We start from the raw sequence: 22,964 nt of genomic DNA on the forward strand, positions 1-22,964 counted from the left end.
ATACACACACAGGCAATATATGGTATACTTTAAAACAGTCCTTCGTGAAAATCAGCAAGATCCCTGTGCTTCTTATATGGGTTTAAATCTTTTAAAGCATATCCAGATTTCATCTGTTAGCTGCAAACATTTTCTTTGCTTTTGTGGTAATAACACTATTGTACAGACTGTTTCAACTAAATTTCTAGTGGAACAGGTAGATAGAGAGAATGTATGGAGTGAATAAGTTGGACAACAATCTTATGATAAGGGATTGTATTCCATTTAAGCATCTCCCCTTCTAATAAAATTTTCCTAGATGATTGGGCTTTTTAAAAATTATTATTATACTTTAAGTTCTAGGGTACATGTGCACAACGTGCAGGTTTGTTACATATGTATATATGTCCCATGTTGGTGTGCTGCACCCATTAACTCGTCATTTACATTAGGTATATCTCCTAATACTATCCCTCCCCCCTACACCCTCCCCACAATAGGACCTGGTGTGTGATGTTCCCCTTCCTGTGTCCAAGTGATCTCATTGTTCAGTTCCCACCTATGAGTGAGAACATGCGGTATTTGGTTTTCTGTTCTTGCAATAGTTTGCTGAGAATGATGGTTTCCAGCTGCATCCATGTCCCTACAAAGGACACGAACTCATCCTTTTTTATGGCTGTATAGTATTCCATGATGTATATGTGCCACATTTTCTTAATCCAGTCTGTCACTGATGGACATTTGGGTTGTTTCCGAGTCTTTGCTGTTGTGAATAGTGCCGCAATAAACATACATGTGCATGTGTCTTTATAGCAGCATGACTTATAATCCTTCGGGTATATCCCCAGTAATGGGATGGCTGGGTCAAATGGTATTTCTAGTTCTAGATCCTTGAGGAATCGCCACACTGTTTTCCACAATGGTTGAACTAGTTTACAGTCCCACCAACAGTGTAAAAGTGTTCCTATTTCTCCACATCCTCTCCAGCATATGTTGTTTCCTGATTTTTTAATGATCGCCATTCTAACTGGTGTGAGGTGGTATCTCATTGTGGTTTTGATTTGCATTTCTCTGATGGCAAGCGAGGATGAGCATTTTTTCATGTGTCTGTTGGCTGTGTGACTGTCTTCTTTTGAGAAGTGTCTGTTCATATCCTTTGCCAAAACCCTAGAAGAAAACCTAGGTAATACCATTCAGGACATAGTCATGGGCGAGGACTTCATGTCTAAAACACCAAAAGCAACGACAACAAAAGCCAAAATTGACAAATGGGATCTAATTAAACTAAAGAGCTTTTGCACAGCAAAAGAAACTACCATCAGAGTGAACAGGCAACCTACAGAATGGGAGAAAATTTTTGCAGTCTACTAATCTGACAAAGGGCTAATATCTAGAACCTATAAAGAACTCAATCAAATTTACAAGAAAAAAACAAACAACCCCATCAAAAAGTGGGCAAATGGTTGGGCTTTTCATGTAACATTTGTGAAGGCTTTTTAGGATTTGTAGGAACCGGTTTATGTTTATAATGGTTTAGTGTGGCAGGACATTTGAAGTCATCCTGGACATAGGCACCTCTTGGTTGTGCTAGACTGTCCCTGAAGGGCAACAAGTCTCCATCCCTGACCAGTGCTGCTCTAGAAGTCCAGCACCCTACTCTGGCCCCAACAAGGCAGAGTCCATGGGACCCCAGGGATGTGCCCAGCTATCTGCATCCCCTTTCTGCACCACCATGTCTGCATACCCAGAATCCTGGTATTCCCTCACTGAATGACTTATACAGCCTCTTTAGATCTCTTCCTCTTAGAGTGGACAATGCCCCAGACCACAGGTGGCCAAGCTTGAGGGTGTGGATGTGTGGGCTGGTATGTCTATCAGATGGTGGCGTGTGAGACTTTTTGCGAGGGCCGAAGGAGTAGGGAATGGAAAAGGAGGGGATTCCATCTACAGTTATGAGGCATGAGCTGGTCCCCAAGCCACACCGACTACATGACAGTGGCAATACGGTTATTGTTATGATCAAATCACTTCTGGAAATTTCTGAAATAACCTCTGGGAAGCAACAGCACTACTATTTTAAGCAAGAACATTGGGTTTCTTTTTTTAACAGATAAGCTTTCTCTGAAGATGACCTAAAACAAACCCCAAGGGTGTTTTGTGCTATGACAACATCAATAGAATAAAAATACCATTTTTAAAGGTGCTTACTTTGAAGAAAAACTCACTGAAATATACAAAATATGTGTTTATTGAAAACGAAACAGCCAGTTTCAACAAACTTTTTGACAACAACAACAACAACAACAAAAATAAGTGGAGATTGAGATCAAATTATAAGATTTTTGTAGTATAAGGTGATACGGGGTAGGATATTCAGCCAAGAGTCAGAAAAACCGTGCTTTAGTTCTAGCATTTTCATGGAGCAGCTGAGTTATTTGGGGCACAGCCTCTTAGGATCTCATTTTTGATATCTATTAAATGAGAGGGGTTGGACAGAATGCTCTCTAGACTTTCTTATATGTTTGAAAGTCCTGGGTTGGGCATGGTGGCTCATGCCTATAATCCCAGCATTTTGGGAGGCTGAGGTGGATGGACTGCTTAAGCGCAGGAGTTAGAGACCGGCCTGGGCAACACGGTGAAACTCTGTCTCTACAAAACATACCAGAATTAGCCAAGTGTGGTGGTGCACACCTGTTGTCTGAGCTACTTAGGAGACTGAGGTGGGAGGATAGCATGAACCCGGGATGTGGAGGATAGTATGAAGTTGCAGTGAACTGAGATCATGCCACTACACTCCAGCCTGGGAAAAAGAGTGTGATTCTGTCCTTCCACTCCATCCCCCAAAAAGTAAGTCCTGAATATATAAAAACCATGTTCTCTATTAGCTATACAGCATATAAAGTATCTATCGAACCGAAGATACTATCAATTGAAGGGTGCACCATTAATTTGTGTACTGTTAAGAAAGAGACACACTGCCTATTATCATTTAAAGAGACAACAATAAGAATACTGTTTTAAAATTTTAAAAATTTAGAAGACTGTAAGAAGCATTCCAGTTTAGATGTGTGTAAATATAAAGAAGTATATCTTAGAGTCTCTAATACATAGTGATTATTATTTTATTCATCTAAATATTTTTCACAGAGTCTTGCACAGTACGTACCATATCTAATAAAAATCTATGTATTCATTCAACAAATGAATATAAATTTGGTCCTTATTATATGTTAAGCAATACAACATGGATACATCAAAATGTACTGAATAATGGAATTTTAGAAGTATTTTTGCAACATCAACGTGCACATGAAGCTAGTGATGCTGTTGAGAAATCAGCTCAAGAAAACAATGAAATGTTTCTATTTAGGACAGCAGAATTACCAAAAACTTGATCTCTAATGTAGACATTTGCTCCAAAGAAATTTGTACTGAGAAATGGGAGGTAGATAAACAAGAGTCTCAGATCAGTTTCTTAGTCATCCAGGGACTTCTGTTACTTCTTTCACATTCTGTAAAGATCTTGTTGAAAGAACCACTTCTTGCCTCCATGACTCTGATGAAGATGTTCTTTCAGCTGTAATTTCTTTTCCAGTAGAAATAAGGCAAGGGATGACTTTTCTAAGAACACTTTGATACTATATCATATGAAATAATTTTATATAATTTATTATTGTAATTTACTGTTAAATTGATTTTTTTACATTTAAGAAATCTTCATATCATCCACTTGTATCTAATAGTATCCTAAGACATAAATAAGCTCCTAAAAGCAACATTTTTAAAGGAATATTTCCCTGATAAGCTCTCCCTCACAGTCAGAATCTTGAGTGCAGCAAATGACAAATAAAGCTCATTTAGCCTCAATATCTTTTTCTACAGGGGATATTATGCTGAAGACCTTAGAAAAATGGCAAAATAATGAGTTGAAATGCTTGAGCTCAATCTATATAATGGAAACCATACGCAATGTTATGTAGTGATTTTAAGCCTAATTATATACAACAGTGATGTTTGGACCCTCCTCAGGAAGGAACTGGCAAGAAGTGTAGTCCGGAATGACTGAGAGAACAGTTTTTGTTCTTGTTCTCTTTGGATTTCCCTTCTTGAGCTGTTCTTGCCTTATGGACTATCTGGGTATTTCTATTTGGTCTTTAATATGGCTTGGCATTTATTTGATTCTTCTCTCTTTCCTTCTTTATTAGTCTTGCTAGTGGTCTATTTTGTTGATCTTTTCAAAAAACCAGTTTCTGGATTCATTGATGTTTTGAAGAGTTTTTTTGTCCGTATCTTCTTCAGTTCTGCTTGATCTTACTTATTTCTTGCCTTCTGTTAGCTTTTGAGTGTGTTTGCTCTTGCTTCTCTAGTTCTTTTAATTGTGATGTTAAGGTGATGATTTTAGATCTTTCCTGCTTTCTCTTGTGGGCATTTAGTGCTGTAAATTTCCCTCTACACACTGCTTTAAATGTGTCCCAGAGATTCTGGTATGTTGTGTCTTTGTTCTCATTGGTTTCAAAGAACATCTTTATTTCTGCCTTCATTTTGTTATTTACCCAGTAGTCATGCAAGAGCAGGTTGCTCAACTTCCGTGTAGTTGTGCGGTTTTGAGGGAGTTTCTTAATCCTGAGTTCTAATTTGATTGCACTGTGGTCTGAGACACAGTTTGTTATGATTTCTGTTCTTTTGCATTTGCTGAGGAATGCTTTACTTCCAAATATGTGGTCAATTTTGGAATAAGTGTGATGTGGTGCTGAGAAGAATGTATATTCTGTTGATTTGGGGTGGAGAGTTCTGTAGATGTCTATTAGGTCTGCTTGTTGCAGAGCTGAGTTCAATTCCTGGATATCATTTTTAACTTTCTCTCTCGTTGATCTGTCTAAAATGTTGACAGTGGGGTGTTAGAGTCTCCCATTATTATTGTGTGGGAGTCCAAGACTCTTTGTAGGTCTCTAAGGACTTACTTTATGAATTTGGGTGTTCCTGTATTGGGTGCATATACAGTTAGGATAGTTAGCTCTTCTTGTTGAATTGATCCCTTTACCATTATGTAATGGCCTTCTTTGTCTCTTTTGATCTTTGTTGGTTTAAAGTCTGTTTTATCAGAGACTAGGATTGCAACCCCTGCTTTTTTTTGTTTTCCATTTGCTTGGTAGATCTTCCTCCATCCCTTTATTTTGAGCCGCTATGTGTCCCTGCAAGTGAGATGGATCTCCTGAATACAGTACACTGATGAGTCTTGACTCTTTATCCAATTTGGCAGTCTGTGTCTTTGAATTGGGGCATTTAGCCCATTTACATTTAAGGTTAATAAAAAATGATAAAGGGGATATCACTACAGATCCTACAGAAATACAAACTACCATCAGAGAATACTATAAACACCTCTATGAAAATACACTAGAACGCCTAGAAGAAATGGATAAATTCTTGAACACATACACCCTCCAAGACTAAACCAGGAAGAAGTTGAATCACTGAATAGACCAATAATAGGCTCTGAAATTGAGACAATAATTAATAGCCTACCAACCAAAAAAAGTCCAGGACCAGACAGAATCACAGCCTAATTCTACCAGAGTTACAAAGAGGAGCTGGTACCATTCCTTCTGAAGCTATTCCAATCAATAGAAAAAGAGGGAATCCTCCCTAACTCATTTTATGAGGCTAGCATCATCCTGATACCAAGGCCTGGCAGAGACACAACAAAAAAAAGAGAATTTTAGACCAATATCCCTGATGAACATCGATGCAAAAATCCTCAATAAAATACTGGCAAACTGAATCCAGCAGCACATCAAAAAGCTTATCCACCATGATCAAGTTGGCTTCATCCCTAGGATGCAAGGCTGGTTCAACATGTGCAATCAATAAACCTAATCCATCATGTAAACAGAACCAAAGACAAAAACGCATGATTATCTCAATAGACACAGAAAAGACCTTCGACAAAATTCAAAAGCCCTTAATGCTAAAAACTCCCAATAACTAGGTATTGATGGGATGTATCTCAAAATAATAAGAGCTATTTATGACAGACCCACAGTCAATATCATACTGAATGGGCAAAAACTGGAAGCATTCCCTTTGAAAACTGGCACAAGACAGGGATGCCCTCTCTCACCACTCCTATTCAACATAGTGTTGGACATTCTGGCCAGGCCAATCAGGCAGGAGAAAGAAATAAAGGTATTCAATTAGGAAAAGAGGAAGTCAAATTGTCCCTGTTTGTGGATGACATGATTGTATATTTAGAAAACCCCATCATCTCAGCTCAAAATCTCCTTAAGCTGATAAGCAACTTCATCAAAGTCTCAGGATACAAAATCAATGTGCAAAAATCACAAGCATTCCTATATACCAATAACAGACAAACAGAGAGCCAAATCACGAGTGAACTCCCATTCACAAATGCTTCAAAGAGAATAGAATACCTAGGAATCCAACTGACAAGAAATGTTAAGGGCCTCTTCAAGGAGAACTGCAAACCACTGCTCAGTGAAATAAAAGAGAACACAAACAAATGGAAGAACATTCCATGCTCATGGATAGGAAGAAGCAATATTGTGAAAGTGGCCATACTGCCCAAGATAATTTATAGATTCAGTGCCATCCCCATCAAGCTACCAATGACTTTATTCACAGAATTGGAAAAAAACTACTTTAAAGTTCATATGGAACCAAAAAAGAGCCCACATTGCCAAGACAATCCTAAGCAAAAAGATCAAAGCTGGAGGCATCATGCTACCTGAGTTCAAACTATACTACAAGGCTACAGTAACCAAAACAGCATGGTATTGGTACCAAAACAGAGATACAGACCAATGGAACAGAACAGAGCCCTCAGAAATAATAGCACACATCTACAACCATCTGATCTTTGACAAACCTGATAAAAACAAGAAATGGGGGAAAGGATTCTCTATTTAATAAATGGTGCTAGGAAACCTGGCTAGCCATATGTAGAAAGCTGAAACTGGATCCCTTCCTTACACCTTATACAAAAATTAATTCAAGATGGATTAAAGACTTCAAGGTTAGACCTAATACCACAAAAAACCCTAGAAGAAAACCTAGGTAATACCTTTCGGGACATAGGCATGGGCAAGGACTTCATGACTAAAACACCAAAAGCAATGGCAACACAAGCCAAAATAGACAAATGGGATCTAATTAAACTAAAGAGCTTCTGCACAGCAAAAGAATCTACAATCAGAGTGAACAGGCAACCTACAGAATGGGAGAAAATTTTTGCAATCTACCCATCTGACAAAGGGCTAATATCCAGAATCTACAAAGAACTTAAACAAATTTACAAGAAAAAATCAAACAACCCCATCAAAAAGCTGGGGAAGGATACGAGCAGACACTTCTCAAAAGAAGACATTTATGCAGCCAACAGACACATGAAAAAGTGCTCATCATCACTGGCCATCAGAGAAATGCAAATCAAACTCCAAATGAGATACCATCTCACACCAGTTAGAATGGTGATCATTAAAAAGTCAGGAAACAACAGGTGCTGGAGAGGATGTGGAGAAATAGGAACACTTTTACACTGTTGATTGGACTATAAACCAGCTCAACCATTGTGGAAGACAGTGTGGCGATTCCTCAAGGACCTAGAACTAGAAATACCATTTGACCCAGTGATCCCATTACTGTGTACATACCCAAAGCATTATAAATCATGGTAGTATAAAGACACATGCACACATACATTTATTGCGGCAGTATTCACAATAGCAAAGACTTGGAACCAACCCAAATGTCCATCAATGATAGACTGGATTAAGAAAATGTGGCACGTATATACCATGGAATACTATGCAGCCATAAAAAGGGATGAGTTAATGTCCTTTGTAGGAACATGGATGAAGCTGGAAACCATCATTCTGAGCAAACTATTGCAAGGACAGAAAACCAAACACCGCATGTTCTCACTCATAGGTGGGAACTGAACCGTGAGAACACTTGGACGCAGGAAGGGGAACATCACACACTGGGGCCTGTTGTGGGTGGGGCGAGGAGGGAGGGATAGCATTAGGAGAAATACCTAATGTAAATGACGAGTTAATGGGTGCAGCACAGCAACATGTCACATGTATACATATGTAACAAACCTGCACATTGTGCACATGTACGCCAGAACTTAAAGTATAATTAAAAAAAAAATATGGTTTGACTCTGTGTCCTCACCCATATCTGATGTGGAATTGTAGTCCTCATATGTTGAAGGTGGGTTGTGATGGGAGGTGATTGGATCATGGGAGTGGTTTCTGATAGTCAGCACCATCCCCCTAGTGCTGTCTTGTGATAGAGTTCTCATGAGATCGGACATTTTGAAAGTATGTGGTGCTTCCCCTGCTTGCTCTCTTTCTCTCCTGCTCCACCATGGTAAGATGTGCTTGCTTTCCCTTCGCCTTCTGCTATGATTGTACCTTTCCTGCAGCCTCCCCAGCCATGCAGAACTGTGAGTCAATTAAACCTCATTTCTTTATAAATTAGCCAGCTTCAGATAGTTCTTTATAGCAGTGTGAAAATGGACTAATACAGTCTTCTTGCAGTTTCTGTTCAAAGTTCATTTTAAGTACAGTGCCCTGATCAATCATATTCCCAAAGAGGCCCTTCTTCCCTCTGCTGCCCAAGGATACTCATCCTGAGACTGACTTTTCTCTGGGCTCAGAAGGCCTCCCAGCTTCCTGTTTCTCTTCGGTCCAAGCATATTGTGTTTTCTGATCAGCTGAATCTCTTCTCCAAACTGGGAAGAAGAGAGAGGAATTAGGATCAATTGAACAATTTGTCCCTGTGGGGCCAATCGTCATGGGTTTCCCTTCCTAAGGAATTTTTTTTTTTTACTAAGTGCAACATTTCCCTGAAAATGTGACTTTACCTATTCTTATGGTTTTATGAAGTCATAGAGAAAGCAACAACTGCAATTATTGGCATTCTGGCTCCTACTGTGGTTGATACCTACAATTTCTGTTGCAAAGGATACTTGTCCAAGAATACTTGGAACTACATCTGATACAGCTTGGAGGTACATGTCATTAGTTGCAAATTGCCAAGTCCTGTTTAAGCCACAAAACGAAGTGTCATCATGGCCGTGCTCCAGAAAGGGCAAATATGGATTTTTGGTATGGTAGCTACTATCCATCAATCAGCTGTTTGTTATTTGGAAATTGCTGATGACAATTGTATCCAAACTTTGCCACCTGTTTTGCAGTGCACAGTTTAGCCTAGTTCTACCATTCACTACAATTCATGGGTTACATATAACAATATTCAGCCTCTCCTTGGTTTCCAACATGCTCCGGTTAACCATATTGCTCCCAACTTCTGTCTCATGTCATTACTTGGCATGCACACCCCAAACATTGAGTCCTATTGGAATAAATGTAAAGCAAAGTGCAAGACCACAAGAGGAGTTTATCATACGTTGGACTTACATATGGCCAAATTTATGTGGTGTGATTGATTTGGAAATGTTTTCAATTCCCTTTTGCTGCACATAGCAGAACAATCTCCTGTTAACTAATACGATGTTTTGACTGTTGGTTTTAGTATGTTTTGATATAAATATCCAAGGACAGATCTTTCAGTTGAATACATCTGAGAAACAAATTGTTCAATTGATCCAGGAATTACATACACTGCTCTTTGGGGGTGAGTTGGCTTTTACCCAATTGTGTATGTCTACCTTTGTGTGAGCTACACAAGGATAAGAATTTATAGTTGATTAAGTATGTTGCTGAAGACCATTTCTGTCAACTCTGAGCACCAGATCATAGTTAGAAACTTCACACATACACACACACACGCACACACACACACACTTAAATCAGTTCCCATTTGTATCATGTGGACCTGTATTGCCCCTTGCAGGAACATCCATTGTAAGAGTGAGAATAGTCTATATTGGTTTCTTTCTTCTATAAATGTCATTGAATAATTGCTTTCCTGAAGAATCCTAATCCATATGACTACATTTTAAACACAAATTTCTCCCCAGTGGTCCTTTGGCCATGGAGAAATTAGCATTAACTATAAAGCAGAGTGCTTGAAAGAATTTCCTTGAGGGAAATTGGGATAGCAAGTGAGAAAGAGATTTATACTTTTCATTTAGCGGCAATATGTTCTTTATCCAATTTTACAACATTAGGACCATTAAAGGGCAGGAATGTGAAATATGTCCTCTCTGAAGACAGTTCTTCATATTTGTATAACGTTTTCTGCTTTAAGAAGCCAGTCGCAAGAAAGAGTCCAATGTGAACGTACTCTGCTGTTCAAAGTGTTTATTTCGAGGGCTCTTCATTTCCCCTACACCCTCCAGAGAGTTAAAACACTACAGGGCCGCTAATCTCTACCTACATAACCGTGTTCTTTGGACAGTCAGTTTCTGAAATTTCTTTTCAAATCAGTGACAAAAATGCCTAGCCTATTAGTGGATTCCATTTTGTAAGCTTATTTTTACAAATCACAGACTTCTCTAGTATCTTTGTAATTATTCAATCTGACCAAGTGATTTCTGGTAGTAAAATGTATTTGAGGCTGTGTATATCAGCCAGGGGTGTTCTTTAATGAGAAATCTTATCACACACACCTTCTGAATACATTTCAACTGCACACAAGACTGGGTTTTGTATTTCTTGGCAATATGCCAAGAAAAATCTCTAGGAACAGGGCTAGCATTTGATGCCCAGTGGATTCACACATAAACCTGACAATTTTCTTTGGATCTCTACTCATCAGAAGCTGTTATTAAACCAGATACTATGAGCAAACACACTCTTAAATCCCTCTGGGTGGGGGTGTGTGTGACAGACAGAGGGACAGCAGAGTTCCGTAACAGAATTTTGAAGCCTTGCCCTTCTGCGTAATTCAAATGGCTTTTTTTGTTTGTTTGTTTGTTTTGAGAGAGAGTCTTGCTTTGTTGTCCAGGCTGGAATGCCATGGTGCAATCTCAGCTCACTGCAACCTCCGCCTCCCACGCTCAAGCAATTCTCATGCCTCAGCTTCCTGAGTAGCGGGAATTACAGGTGCCCGCCACCACGCCTGGCTAATTTTTGTATTTTTTGTGGAGACAGGGTTTTGCCATGTTGGCTGGGCTGGTCTCAAACTCCTGACCTCAAGCAATCCACCCTCCTCGGCCTTCAAAAATGCTGGGATTATAGGCGTGAGCCAGCACATCTGGCCATCAAACGGCATTTTTCAAAAGGGAATGAGGATGGTGACGTGATTTGTTACTTATTCCCAGGTCAGTGGTTAGTGGCAAGTGGCCACTGAGAGTAGACAGGGGCCTTTCTAGGTAATCAGAGGTAGTCAGCGTGAAGTCACAGAGTAGACAAGACAAGGGGATAAAACCTTAGGCCAAAGGACCGAGATAGGACCTGGAAAGTCCCAGGGGAATACTGGAGGCTGAGAACGCTCTCTGAGCTGGGTTTTGCTAGCCATGGAGAGATCCCAGGGCATCTAATGCCTTTTAAGCTAGAGCAGTTCCAATCTACCCATGTGGCCTCACACAACTTTGCCAATGCCTCTGGATGTAAAGGTCCTTCTGTCATCGGGCAGTTTCTTTCAGAAGCTAGTGTGCGTATTTTATTCACTTGTGGACCTTAAGCATTTTGCTTCTAGGGAAAGACATGTAAGGCTCATCGACAGCACCTGGCAAGTGTTTAGAAAAGGCTTCTCCTCTGGAGAGAAAGAAAAGCCTGGAAGAAGATCTGAGTGTCGGATGCCTCAATTCACTGCCGTCAATATCTAAGAGGGGCGGGGACCCTGGTTACAAGGCCCTGCCACAAAATCTGTCAGTTGGGTAGAAATTGACTCAGCATTTTTCTTCGTAACAAGCTCAGCCCTGATTTCACTCTCAGGGCAACAGAACCATCATCAAGATGGCCGATGAGATAACCAGGGTGTTTCTGAGATGAGGGAGTGAGGGTGTAATAAGACAATGGGAAGAAGAGGGTCTAAAAAACACACAAAAAATTCAATGTCTGGAAGTGAAACTCTTCCTAGCTTTAACTAATTAGTTATAAATGTTAAACACGCTGGAAATGGGTTATGAATCATTCAGGTAATAAGAGCAATTACTGTCCAGCTGTCAGTAGAAAAGAAAATAGCATAGTTCATCTGGATTTTACTTCCAGGTCTATCCAACTGTCAGTGGGAGTCTCAGTTTAAGGGAGTCCCTTAACCTCTCTAGGGACCTCAGTTTCCCCATCTTTAAAAGACAGCATTAATTCTAAGTTTCATCCAGTTTTATTAACACTATGTAACCAAAAAAAAAAAAAAATGCAACAAATCGTATGCGATGGTTAATTTTATATGTCAACTTGACAGGGCCACAGGGTGCCCAGATGTTTGTTTCAATGTTATTTCTGCGTGTGTCTGTAAGGGTGTTTCCAATGAGATCAGCATTTGTACCAGAGGACTGTGTAAACCAGACTGCCCTTCCTGATGTGAGTGGCCATCATCCAATCAGTTGAGGACCTGAAAAGAACAAAAGATGGAGGAAGGCAGAATTCACTCTCTTTGTCCAATTGATTGAGCTGGGACGTTGGCCTTCTGCCCTCAGACAGTGACATGTACCATTGGCTCTCCTGGTCCTCAGGCCTTCAGACTCGGACTGGAACTACACCACCAACTTTCCTGGGTCTCCAGTTTGCAGACTACTGATTATGGGACTTTTAAGCCTCCATAATCATAGGAACAAATTCCTTCTAATGATCTCTTTATATTTACCTCCTATTAGTTCTGGTTCTCTAGAGAACTCTGACTAATACATTATACATTTGGGGACAAAGATACTGCTCAAGGCTAGCCTTCTTATCTCCAATTTTACTCAAAATAATTTTAGGAACTAAACACTTGGTATTTTCTCTCTTTGTTCCCTTCAAGTAATAATTAACTTTTAGTGTTTTGTTCTTGGGTAGGAATTAGAAACATTATGTAGCTGACAGAGGGCTACATGCCGAGCTTATAAGGAGGAGCTGCTTTCTGCAGCCAGTTTCTTGATGAGAATTCAGCAGGAGGAGCTCTTTAGCTGTGTGAACAGTCAGTCATCAGAAGGGTAGGTAGTTAGCAAGATCTATGGTATTCAGCAAAATAAAACTCTCCCAGCAGAGAATGCCATGCTTCTTTACTCATTAAGGAATGGGTGCGCCCTTCCCTGACACCCTGACTGTTCCAGCCTATAGTCGAAGTATCAATGGGAAATCGGGGATCCATACCTGCCAAGTCCTTTTTTAGGTCTCTTTTTAAAAGCTGGTGAGCTACCCCTATATGTCAGAGTGCCTGAGGTCGAGAAGAGCTGGAGGGGCTGATATTTAGCCAACGTGGTCGCTTCCACTGACCCTTTTGTTCTCATAGCAGCCCAGCCTCCCATCAGGAGGCATGGAGCCCCACCAATGCAGGGGTCTAAAAAGGCACCAGGAAGACTGGGCTTGGGCTGCCAATGAGGGGGCATCTGTCAGTGAGCTTCCACTTTTAGAAGATATGGCAGCTTCTAGCTAACTTTACCAGATGCTTGTTGTTGAACTCTTCCTCAAGTCTGCAAGTGGAATTCTTCAGAGAAACATGGTGTTTCTCTGGCTGCCACAATATTTATTTATTTACCTACTCAACTATTTGACGGAGAACATCACAGGGCTTAGAGTGGTCTCAGCCAAATTGTCAGTTCATGAGGCTTCTGATCTGTTGCAGTGAGTTTGGATTTTTACCCTTCAGGACTGTCTTCGACAGAAAACAGAGGTGCTTTGGGTTTGTTTGTTTGTTTGTTTTTAAGGCTTTTAATACAAAATCACAGAGAAATACAGAAAGAAAATATCATACAAGCCAATTACTAAAAAAAAAAAAAAAAAATCCCAACCAGCAAATTTGTCACATTGGTCAGGCATTACAAAACAGGATAGAAGAAAAAGAAAAAATAAAATAAAACACTCCCTGAAATCTGGCAGGTGGATTTTAGAGGCCACGAGGAGCTTGCCTTAGTCATCCTGGTGAAATGGGATAGCAGTGGTTTTCGGAATATGGCCAACGCCTCCTCTGTTTCTTGCCAGTAATGGTCATCTGAAGGGAGGGTACTAGCCTGGGCAACAAACATTTGATGTCATTTATGCAGTCTGAGGTCTCAAAGACAAGTAGCCTTGGAGTCTTCCATTCCATATCACACACAGTCTCGATGCTGTCACTCGATGCTGAGATAATGATGGGCTAGTCAGGGTGGAAAGCAACTTCACTGATGGAGCCAGCATGGCCGGGCAGCTTATACAATATTCTTCTGCTTGTGGTATCCCACACATACACAAACCTGTCGGCTGAGCTAGCTGCTATTTTGCTTCCATCAGGTGACCAAGAACATCTTAGAAGGTTCTTTTCAAAGTTGTGCACATTTCCTTGAAATATCTTTACACACCTCTCTTTGGGGGCAAATGGCCAGACATCCCAGACAAGAACTGTATTGTCCATTGCATTGGACAAGAGACAAGAGCCTTCAGAACTTAAGCTCAGGCCAGTCACTGAATCTGCATGGCCTGTCATGGTGTACATTAGTTTGTTCTGGTGCAGGTCCCAGACCTTGATATCATTGTCTATTCCACAAGAAATAATCTGATCACTTGGGTCACTGGGGGTCACAGCTAACACCTGGTACATGTTCCGAAATGTTTGGATGGCTGCTTTCTTCCAGATGTCCCAAAACTTAACTGCCATCGTCACTGCTAGTGCAAACAAGCTGGCTAGATAACAGGAATTCACAAAAGAAGTATGTCCCTTTAGCCTTTTAACCCTCTTGCCTGTTTCGCTATCCCACACAGCCACGGTTTTATCTGTGGATGCTGAGAAGAGCATGCTGCCATCTGTGGTGTTGTGCAGTTCCATCACTGCTCCACTGTGTCCTTTCAGTATGGCAGAGTTATCACAGTCACCATATACATTCCACGACAATATCAGTCGGTCCAATCCTGCAGATGGATAGGTGGATCCGTTGGGGTGGAACTTCAAGAAGTATACTTCCCCTTCATGTCCAGAGAGCAGCATGATTGGGGCTTGAAGGGAGGAACACCAGCAAAGCTCCCGGCTTGGCCTGCTTCTGCCCCGCTCCAGGGCCCGACCCCGCCGCTCCCAACAGCAACTCATGCCGCTGCCGCTTGACTGGGACCAGCGGTAACTCTGGGCCCCTACGCTTCTGCTGTTCTATCACGGCGGCAACTGGATGGTGCTTTGGGTTTTTGAGGCCCACCTGCCTCCATTTTTGTGCCATTTCCTCCGTGGAGATCTCCCATCCCTCAATGTACAGGGTTCCTGTAGTCCCTGTGTCCCTTCCCCATCCTTCATATCTGCTTGCAGCTACTCCACAGCTTTTTGGAGGCAATATGATGACTTCAACTTTATTGTGTGTGACAGTGACTTCTGTTGTTTCTCCAGGGACATCTGCATTTGAATAGTACAAAATCCGTTAACCCACAAAGCAATTTCAGGCAAAAGTTTGGGAGGAAACTGGGGAGTTCTTTTTTTTTTTTTTTTTAATTTATTTATTATTATTATTATACTTTAAGTTCTAGGGTACATGTGCATAACGTGCAGGTTTGTTACATATGTATACTTGTGCCATGTTGGCGTGCTGCACCCATTAACTCGTCAGCACCCATCAACTCGTCATTTACATCAGGTATAACTCCCAATGCAATCCCTCCCCCCTCCCCCCTCCCCATGATAGGCCCCGGTGTGTGATGTTCCCCTTCCCGAGTCCAAGTGATCTCATTGTTCAGTTCCCACCTATGAGTGAGAACATGCGGGGTTTGGTTTTCTGTTCTCGTGATAGTTTGCTAAGAATGATGGTTTCCAGCTGCATCCATGTCCCTACAAAGGACACAAACTCATCCTTTTTTATGGCTGCATAGTATTCCATGGTGTATATGTACCACATTTTCTTAATCCAGTCTGTCACTGATGGACATTTGGGTTGATTCCAAGTCTATGCTATCGTGAATAGTGCCGCAATAAACATACGTATGCATGTGTCTTTATAGCAGCATGATTTATAATCCTTTGGGTATATACCCAGTAATGGGATGACTGGGTCATATGGTACATCTAGTTCTAGATCCTTGAGGAATCGCCACACTGTGAGGAAACTGGGGAGTTCTTATAGAGTGGGGCTCATACCACATCTCTCCAATCACGTTATGTGGGGTTCTAACCCTGAGTCACACCTGGCCAATCCTGCTCACTATACCGAGACACTTCTTAAAATTGCCTGGGAAATAGCTAATGCAAATTTGAACTTATCGTTATAATTAATTAATTAATTATTATTATTATTGTTTTTTGAGACGGAGTCTCGCTCTGTCACCCAGGCTGGAGTGCAGTGGCACGATCTCGGCTCACAGCAAGCTCCGCCTCCCAGGTTCACGCCATTCTCCTGCCTCAACCTCCCGAGTAGTTGGGACTACAGGCCACCGCGCCTGGCTAATTCTTTTGTATTTTTAGTAGAGACGGGGTTTCACCATGTTAGCCGGGAAAGTCTTGATCTCCTGACCTCGTGATCTGCCCTCCTTAGCCTCCCAAAGTGCTGGGATTACAGGCGTGAGCCACCGCGCCCGGCCGGTTTTAATTTTTTTGAGCATTTGTCAAAAGCCATGGATCCTCTTCCCATTTGAATGTACACATGTATACCTTTTTTTTTTTTTTTTTTGCGACGGAGTCTTGCCACGTCGCCCAGGCTGGAGTGCAATGGCACAGTCTCGGCTCACTGCCACCTCCGCCTGTCTAGTTCAAACGATTCTCCTTCCTCCGCCTCCTGAGCAACTGGGATTATAGGTGCCCGCCACCAGGCCCAGATAATTTTTGTATTTTTAGTAGAGACGGGGTTTCACCATGTTGGCCAGGCTGGTCTCAAACTCCCGACCTCATGATCCACCCAAAGCACTGGGATTACAGGTGTGAGCCGCCGCACCCGGCCCATATCCAAATTTTACATACAATTTTAGGAAGGGTCACCAGACTTCCTAGAGCTATTCTTGGGATCCCAGGTAAAGAAAGTTTGGTATATGAAGTAAGGAGACCTGGATTCAAGTTTCCACTGTGATTTGAGGCAAGCTTTCCGTGTTCCTGTGAACCAGCTTTCTTGCCTGTAAAAGGAAAACCGTAGACTCTATCAGTGGTTTTCAACTAGACATAAAACTGCAGGAATATATTGACCCTCACACTCATTTAGAAACTGGGGTTGAGAACTATGAGGCAAGGAGACCTCTCCCATGACCTTTGGCTCCAGCATTCTTTGATTCTGAGGTTTTGCTCCAGAAATCCCCACAAACTTGAGAAGACACTCTTTCTACCCCTAGTGGGGAAAAGAGAAGATGTTGCACAACAGAGATGCTCATAAAGCCTGACTTCACCTTTCTTTCCACTCTGCTCCATTGTTTCATGGGAGAAAGTGGCAGAAAGGGAGTAAAGCCCTTCTGGAATTAATTCTCTTTTCGTTAAGAGTCCATCGGATTGGGGGAGGATTTATCTATTCAACCTTGAAAGGATAGAGAATCTAATTCATCTTTATTTTTTGAGAACCTACTTGGCATATGGTAGGTACAGAATAAATGTGTTTTTTTACTTAATAAAATTATTTATCAAGATTTATTATTATGATTTTTTAACTAAGTAATTGTAATGAGCATCTGCTTCTCCACTCTGGTGATTCTTTGAGAATCACCAATATAATATTATATAAGGTTTTATTTTTCCTGAAGTCATTGAAATAGATATGAATTTATTGATGAATTGAAATTCAAGGAATATTTACTAAGCTTTCATTTTGTGCTTGACACAGTATTTTCAAAATAGTAAAGATTTAAGAAAAGGGTTTACAGTTCCATGCTAATACTATACATATATGTAAATACTACTTCTGAAACAAAATTATAGTCCATTTATACTTTTTCTTCCCATTCCAGAAGGGGGGGATATAAAATTGTATAAAATTAAAAACAATTAAAAAATATTCTTTATTATTGCCTAGTTTGGAACCGACCCCACCCCCCCGCGTTCTTCTGGTTAACTACTCTTGTTATGTCACGTGGAAGGACCCAGCCACGTGCACGTGTTTTGGGTCGGGGAAGCCGCCCATTTTGGACTCCCTCAGAAGGCATCTGTCACGGAGCTGAGCTAGCTTCACTAACAGCTTTATCTTCCTGTCTACCATTGCATGAAATGACTCTGTAAAGTACAGTTCTGGCTGCATGCAATGAGGGGTAACCCCAGCACCAAAGGTGATGATAGAATGGACTGAAAGTGATGAGATTACATATTGCTCTGTCAATGCTGTTGCTCAAAACTATTCTTGCTCAGGAAAAGATTGAATTGCTTCAAATACTGAACTTCTCCCTTAGAAAATGTATAATTGACTGAGTATAAAGAAAAGACTTTTCATTTATGACCATAGTTATGTTTTTAATGTAAATCATCCTAGTATAGTAATATTAATAAATATAATTTATTGTATATTATCTATGTGTTAGTCTCTGTATTAGTCACTTTAATGCTGACATTGTATCACTTAACATATATTGAACATTTACTCAGATACCCAAGTAATTATCTCAGCAGGCTTATTAGCTTGGTACTATTATTGCCATCATCCTCCTTCTATAGTTGAGGAAATGAAGGCTTAGAAGGATTAAATAACCTGTCAGAGGTCACTCAGTCAATAAATGGTCGAAAGCTGGGATTCCAATCCAGCTTTTCTAATCTTATTTGTAATTCAATCCTCACGCCAATTCTATAAAGTACTTATGGACATTTCCATTTTATAGATAAGGAAGCAGACTTGGGGAGGTGAAATAATCTGATAATAGTTACATAGGAAGTAAATGGTGGAGCCAAGCATGAAACCAGAGTAGTCTGACTCATAAACCAATGCTTGTTTCATTGTGCCATACTGACTAGTTGTGGATTTAAAGCATGTTACCATGTAAAAAGGGAGGTACTTACCTATTTAAACTTTTAAAAGACTAGACATTTATTTTGGTTTGCCTAACAACTTTCTTTTCTTGGGTATTCAGTATCAGAGGAAAATGCCTGGTACCTGGGGAATGCCAAAAATAAAAAGAAAATGACATGTTTATTACTGCTTACAATGATTCATTTTCTACTTTTTTACAGTAATATTTAAGTGAATTATTCTGCAATAAATTTTTTTAGTACAATCCAATAACTGCTTTTTGAACACCTACCACATGCAAGGCTCTGAATTAGGTGCAATGATGATGATAGAGATGACTAAAACATCGTCTGTCCTGAAGAATGAGGCAGGATTCATGCCTCGCACAGGAGAGCAGATGGGCAAATAAACCATAGCAGAGTGTCATGCAGGCCCCAGGGAAGGAGAACAGAAATGTCACATGAAGAAGGTGGAAACAGAGATTGGCCTTGAAGATGGTACATTAGTTTGGGTTGCCACAGCAAAGTACCATAGACTAGGTGACTAAGGAACAGAAATTTATTTTCTCACAGCCCTGGACAATGAAAGTCTGAGATTAAGGTATGGGCAGGATAGGTTTCTCCTGAGGCCTCTCTCCTTGGCTCACAGAGAGCTGCCTTCTGGTTGTGTCCTCCCATGGCCATCCTTTACTCTGTGTGTCTGTGTTGTAATCTCCTCTTCTTCAAAGGACACCAGCCATCTTAGATTAGAGCCCACCCTAATGATCTCATTTTAACTGAATTACCTCTTTAAAGGCTCTGTTTCCAAATAGAGTCATATTCTGACATACTGAGGATTAGGCCTTCAACATATGAGTTTTGAGAGGAACAAAATTCAGCCCATGACAGATGGGTAAACTATCGAGAGAAGAAGTCTAGGCAGAGAAAACAACACGAGACAGAGGTTAGAAGGGAGCAGTGTGAAATGCATTTGGGGGAGAAATTAAGTAACCCAACATGATGGAAAAAATAATGGCATTTAGGAGAGTCCCCCTGACACAATGTCTTTCAGTCATTACCTGAAAGAGGAAAGGCAGTGAGGTGGGGGTAGGGGGAGTAAAGATGTTGAACTCAATTTAGGACACGTCAACCTTGTTGTTCAATATACAGGAATTTGAAAAGATGGGTTTAGAATATTGGAGTGACATTGGAGTATATAAAAGATTATTAAGTTATATGAGAAGTTTTACCAGGAAAGAAATTGGAGAGTTATTCATGAAAATGTTAAACTAGTTGCATTTGGAGGTAGACTACAGTTTATTTGTATTCCTTCTTTTTACTTTTTAGTATTATTCAAAATGTTTATCATGAGCAACTTTAATAACTTTATAATTATATTAGTGTGAGGTATCCATGTTTCTTAAGTCCCTATATAAGATGGGTTTAAAATCCCTATTCCCTCACTCATCATAGGTCTAATACCTTCCACAAGATATCTAAGAATTTAGGAGCCTCTCACCCAATTAGTTTGTGGATTGTCTAAAACCTTACAGGCCCTGCTGCTATTTTGTACCTCATTTATTCAGATATTGAATCAGAATTTTGCTTATTTTGTGAAGAAGAGATCATAAAAAGCCTCATGAGAATCCTTGGCTAATACTAGAATTTATTAAAATTCAGGAGAGATTGTTGAGCTTTACATTGCAGATGTGCAAATAACCTAACATTGACCTAGGGGCATCCTTCTTAAAGGGTCCCTCAGCCATTTCTACCAACTCAGCCTAAGTTTATGCCACTCATCTCTACTTTTCCTCTGGCGGACACTTCTCCTTCACCCTTATTTTCCAAATTTCTTCCATTTTCTTAAGAAAATCAATTTAGCCTTCTTTATATTCTACTCCTTCTTTCCAGGTTCCCCCTGCCCTCGGGTCTTATCTTTTCTGCCCAACTGTCTCAACAACGTATCTTCTTAAAGTAAGACAATTTCATTCCTTTTTTTTTTTTTTGGAGGGGGAGTCTCACTCTGTTGCCCAGGGTTGGAGTGCAGTGGTGCGATCTCTGCTCACCGAAACCTCTGCCTCCCAGGTTCAAGCGATTCGCTTGCCTCAGCCTCCAGAGTAGCTGGGATTATAGGCGCCTGCCACTACGCCCAGCTAATTTTTTGTATTCTTAGTAGAGATGGGGTTTCACCATGTTGACCACTCTTTTTTTTTTTTTTTTTTTAATTATTATTATTATACTTTAAGTTGTAGGGTACATGTGCATAACGTGCAGGTTTGTTACATATGTATACTTGTGCCTTGTTGGTGTGCTGCACCCATCAACTCGTCATTTACATCAGGTATAACTCCCAATGCAATCCCTCCCCCCTCCCCCCTCCCCCCTCCCCCCTCCCCATGATAGGCCCCGGTGTGTGATGTTCCCCTTCCTGAGTCCAAGTGATCTCATTGTTCAGTTCCCACCTATGAGTGAGAACATGCGGTGTTTGGTTTTCTGTTCTTGTGATAGTTTGCTAAGAATGATGGTTTCCAGCTGCATCCATGTCCCTACAAAGGACACAAACTCATCCTTTTTGATGGCTGCATAGTATTCCATGGTGTATATGTGCCACATTTTCTTAATCCAATCTGTCACTGATGGACATTTGGGTTGATTCCAAGTCTTTGCTATTGTGAATAGTGCCGCAATAAACATACGTGTGCATGTGTCTTTATAGCAGCATAATTTATAATCCTTTGGGTATATACCCAGTAATGGGATGGCTGGGTCATATGGTACATCTAGTTCTAGATCCTTGAGGAATCGCCATACTGTTTTCCATAATGGTTGAACTAGTTTACAATCCCACCAACAGTGTAAAAGTGTTCCTATTTCTCCACATCCTCTCCAGCACCTGTTGTTTCCTGACTTTTTAATGATCGCCATTCTAACTGGTGTGAGATGGTATCTCATTGTGGTTTTGATTTGCATTTCTCTGATGGCCAGTGATGATGAGCATTTTTTCATGTGTCTGTTGGCTGTATGAATGGTTGACCACTCTTGTCTCAAACTCCTGACCTTGTGATTCACCTGCCTTAGCCTCCCAAAGTGCTGGGATTACAGGCTGGGATTATGCGCCCAGCCGACAGTTTCATTCTTAAGAAGAATTTTAGTTCTATCCTTTAATATATTTTTTACCACACAATAATTGATTTAAGGAGTACTTCAAAAATAACTAAATGTTGGACATCATGGAGAGAGATGAGACCATCTGGGAAGAGTATACGGAGTGGAAAGAAATGAGGCCTTGAGGAGCGCCCACGATGAGGGGTGGAGTTGGGGCATAGAGAACCCCGGTAGGGAGACAAGGAAAGACGAGGCAGGAGAATCAGGAGCATGCACAGTCAAATTGAGGGAGGTGAGGGCTTTGAGAAGGAGTGGGAGATAAGTCTCAAGGGACAGGGTTCTGAAGAATAAAAGTGGAAGCAAAGTCATTGGGGCCATGGGATTCAGTACAGTGGTGCTATTAGGACCCAGACCCAGGATCCCTGCTGGGATTGTCACATTCACTGGAGGATTCATGACTGCCTGAAAGAATGGGGACACTCCAGAAATCCTACACTAACTGTGTAAAACTGGCAATGCATGGTTTGTGTGCTGCCAGAGAACCCCTGAACATTGAAGCTGACTTGGCTGAATGTGTGCCCAGCTGTCCCTAGCAGCTCACCTAGTAGCCAGCCTGGCTTTGTGCCCTGCTGTTTGCCCATAGCAGCCTCAGATGCCAGTTTCTTTCACTCATGTCTCCCCAGTTGCACGGATTTGTAGTACAGAACCTAAGTCGCTGACTCTGCCATTCCCTGACTCTGTGAACTCAGGCAATGACTTCATCTCCTGGACTCAGTTTCCTTATCTGTTAGTGGTAATGAGCATAATTATACATGTCATCTGGGCCTCCCAGGGTCAGTAGGCAAATGACATGAGAAAAAGTATAAGTATAAATGCTCTATAAGTGCTACTGATTCAGACTACCTGGGCTTGGCCACCACTTACAAAATACTTGACCTTCAACAAGTTATTTAATTTTGGTGACCCTC

General features: G+C 40.9%; 1 protein-coding gene and 1 pseudogene across 3 annotated transcripts in view; one reads left to right on the plus strand and one right to left on the minus strand.

Annotated features, from left to right (window-relative positions):
• LOC105488578 (potassium voltage-gated channel subfamily A regulatory beta subunit 1) overlaps positions 1 to 22,964 on the plus strand; it is a 501,524-nt gene that overhangs the window by 124,597 nt on the left and 353,963 nt on the right. The gene's annotated exons all lie outside the window — the stretch shown is intronic.
• On the minus strand, positions 11,784 to 15,015 carry LOC112427840 (U5 small nuclear ribonucleoprotein 40 kDa protein pseudogene; annotated as a pseudogene).

This window comes from Macaca nemestrina, chromosome 2, assembly GCF_043159975.1.
Source record: "Macaca nemestrina isolate mMacNem1 chromosome 2, mMacNem.hap1, whole genome shotgun sequence".
In the NCBI taxonomy this organism is placed as follows: Eukaryota; Metazoa; Chordata; class Mammalia; order Primates; family Cercopithecidae; genus Macaca; species Macaca nemestrina.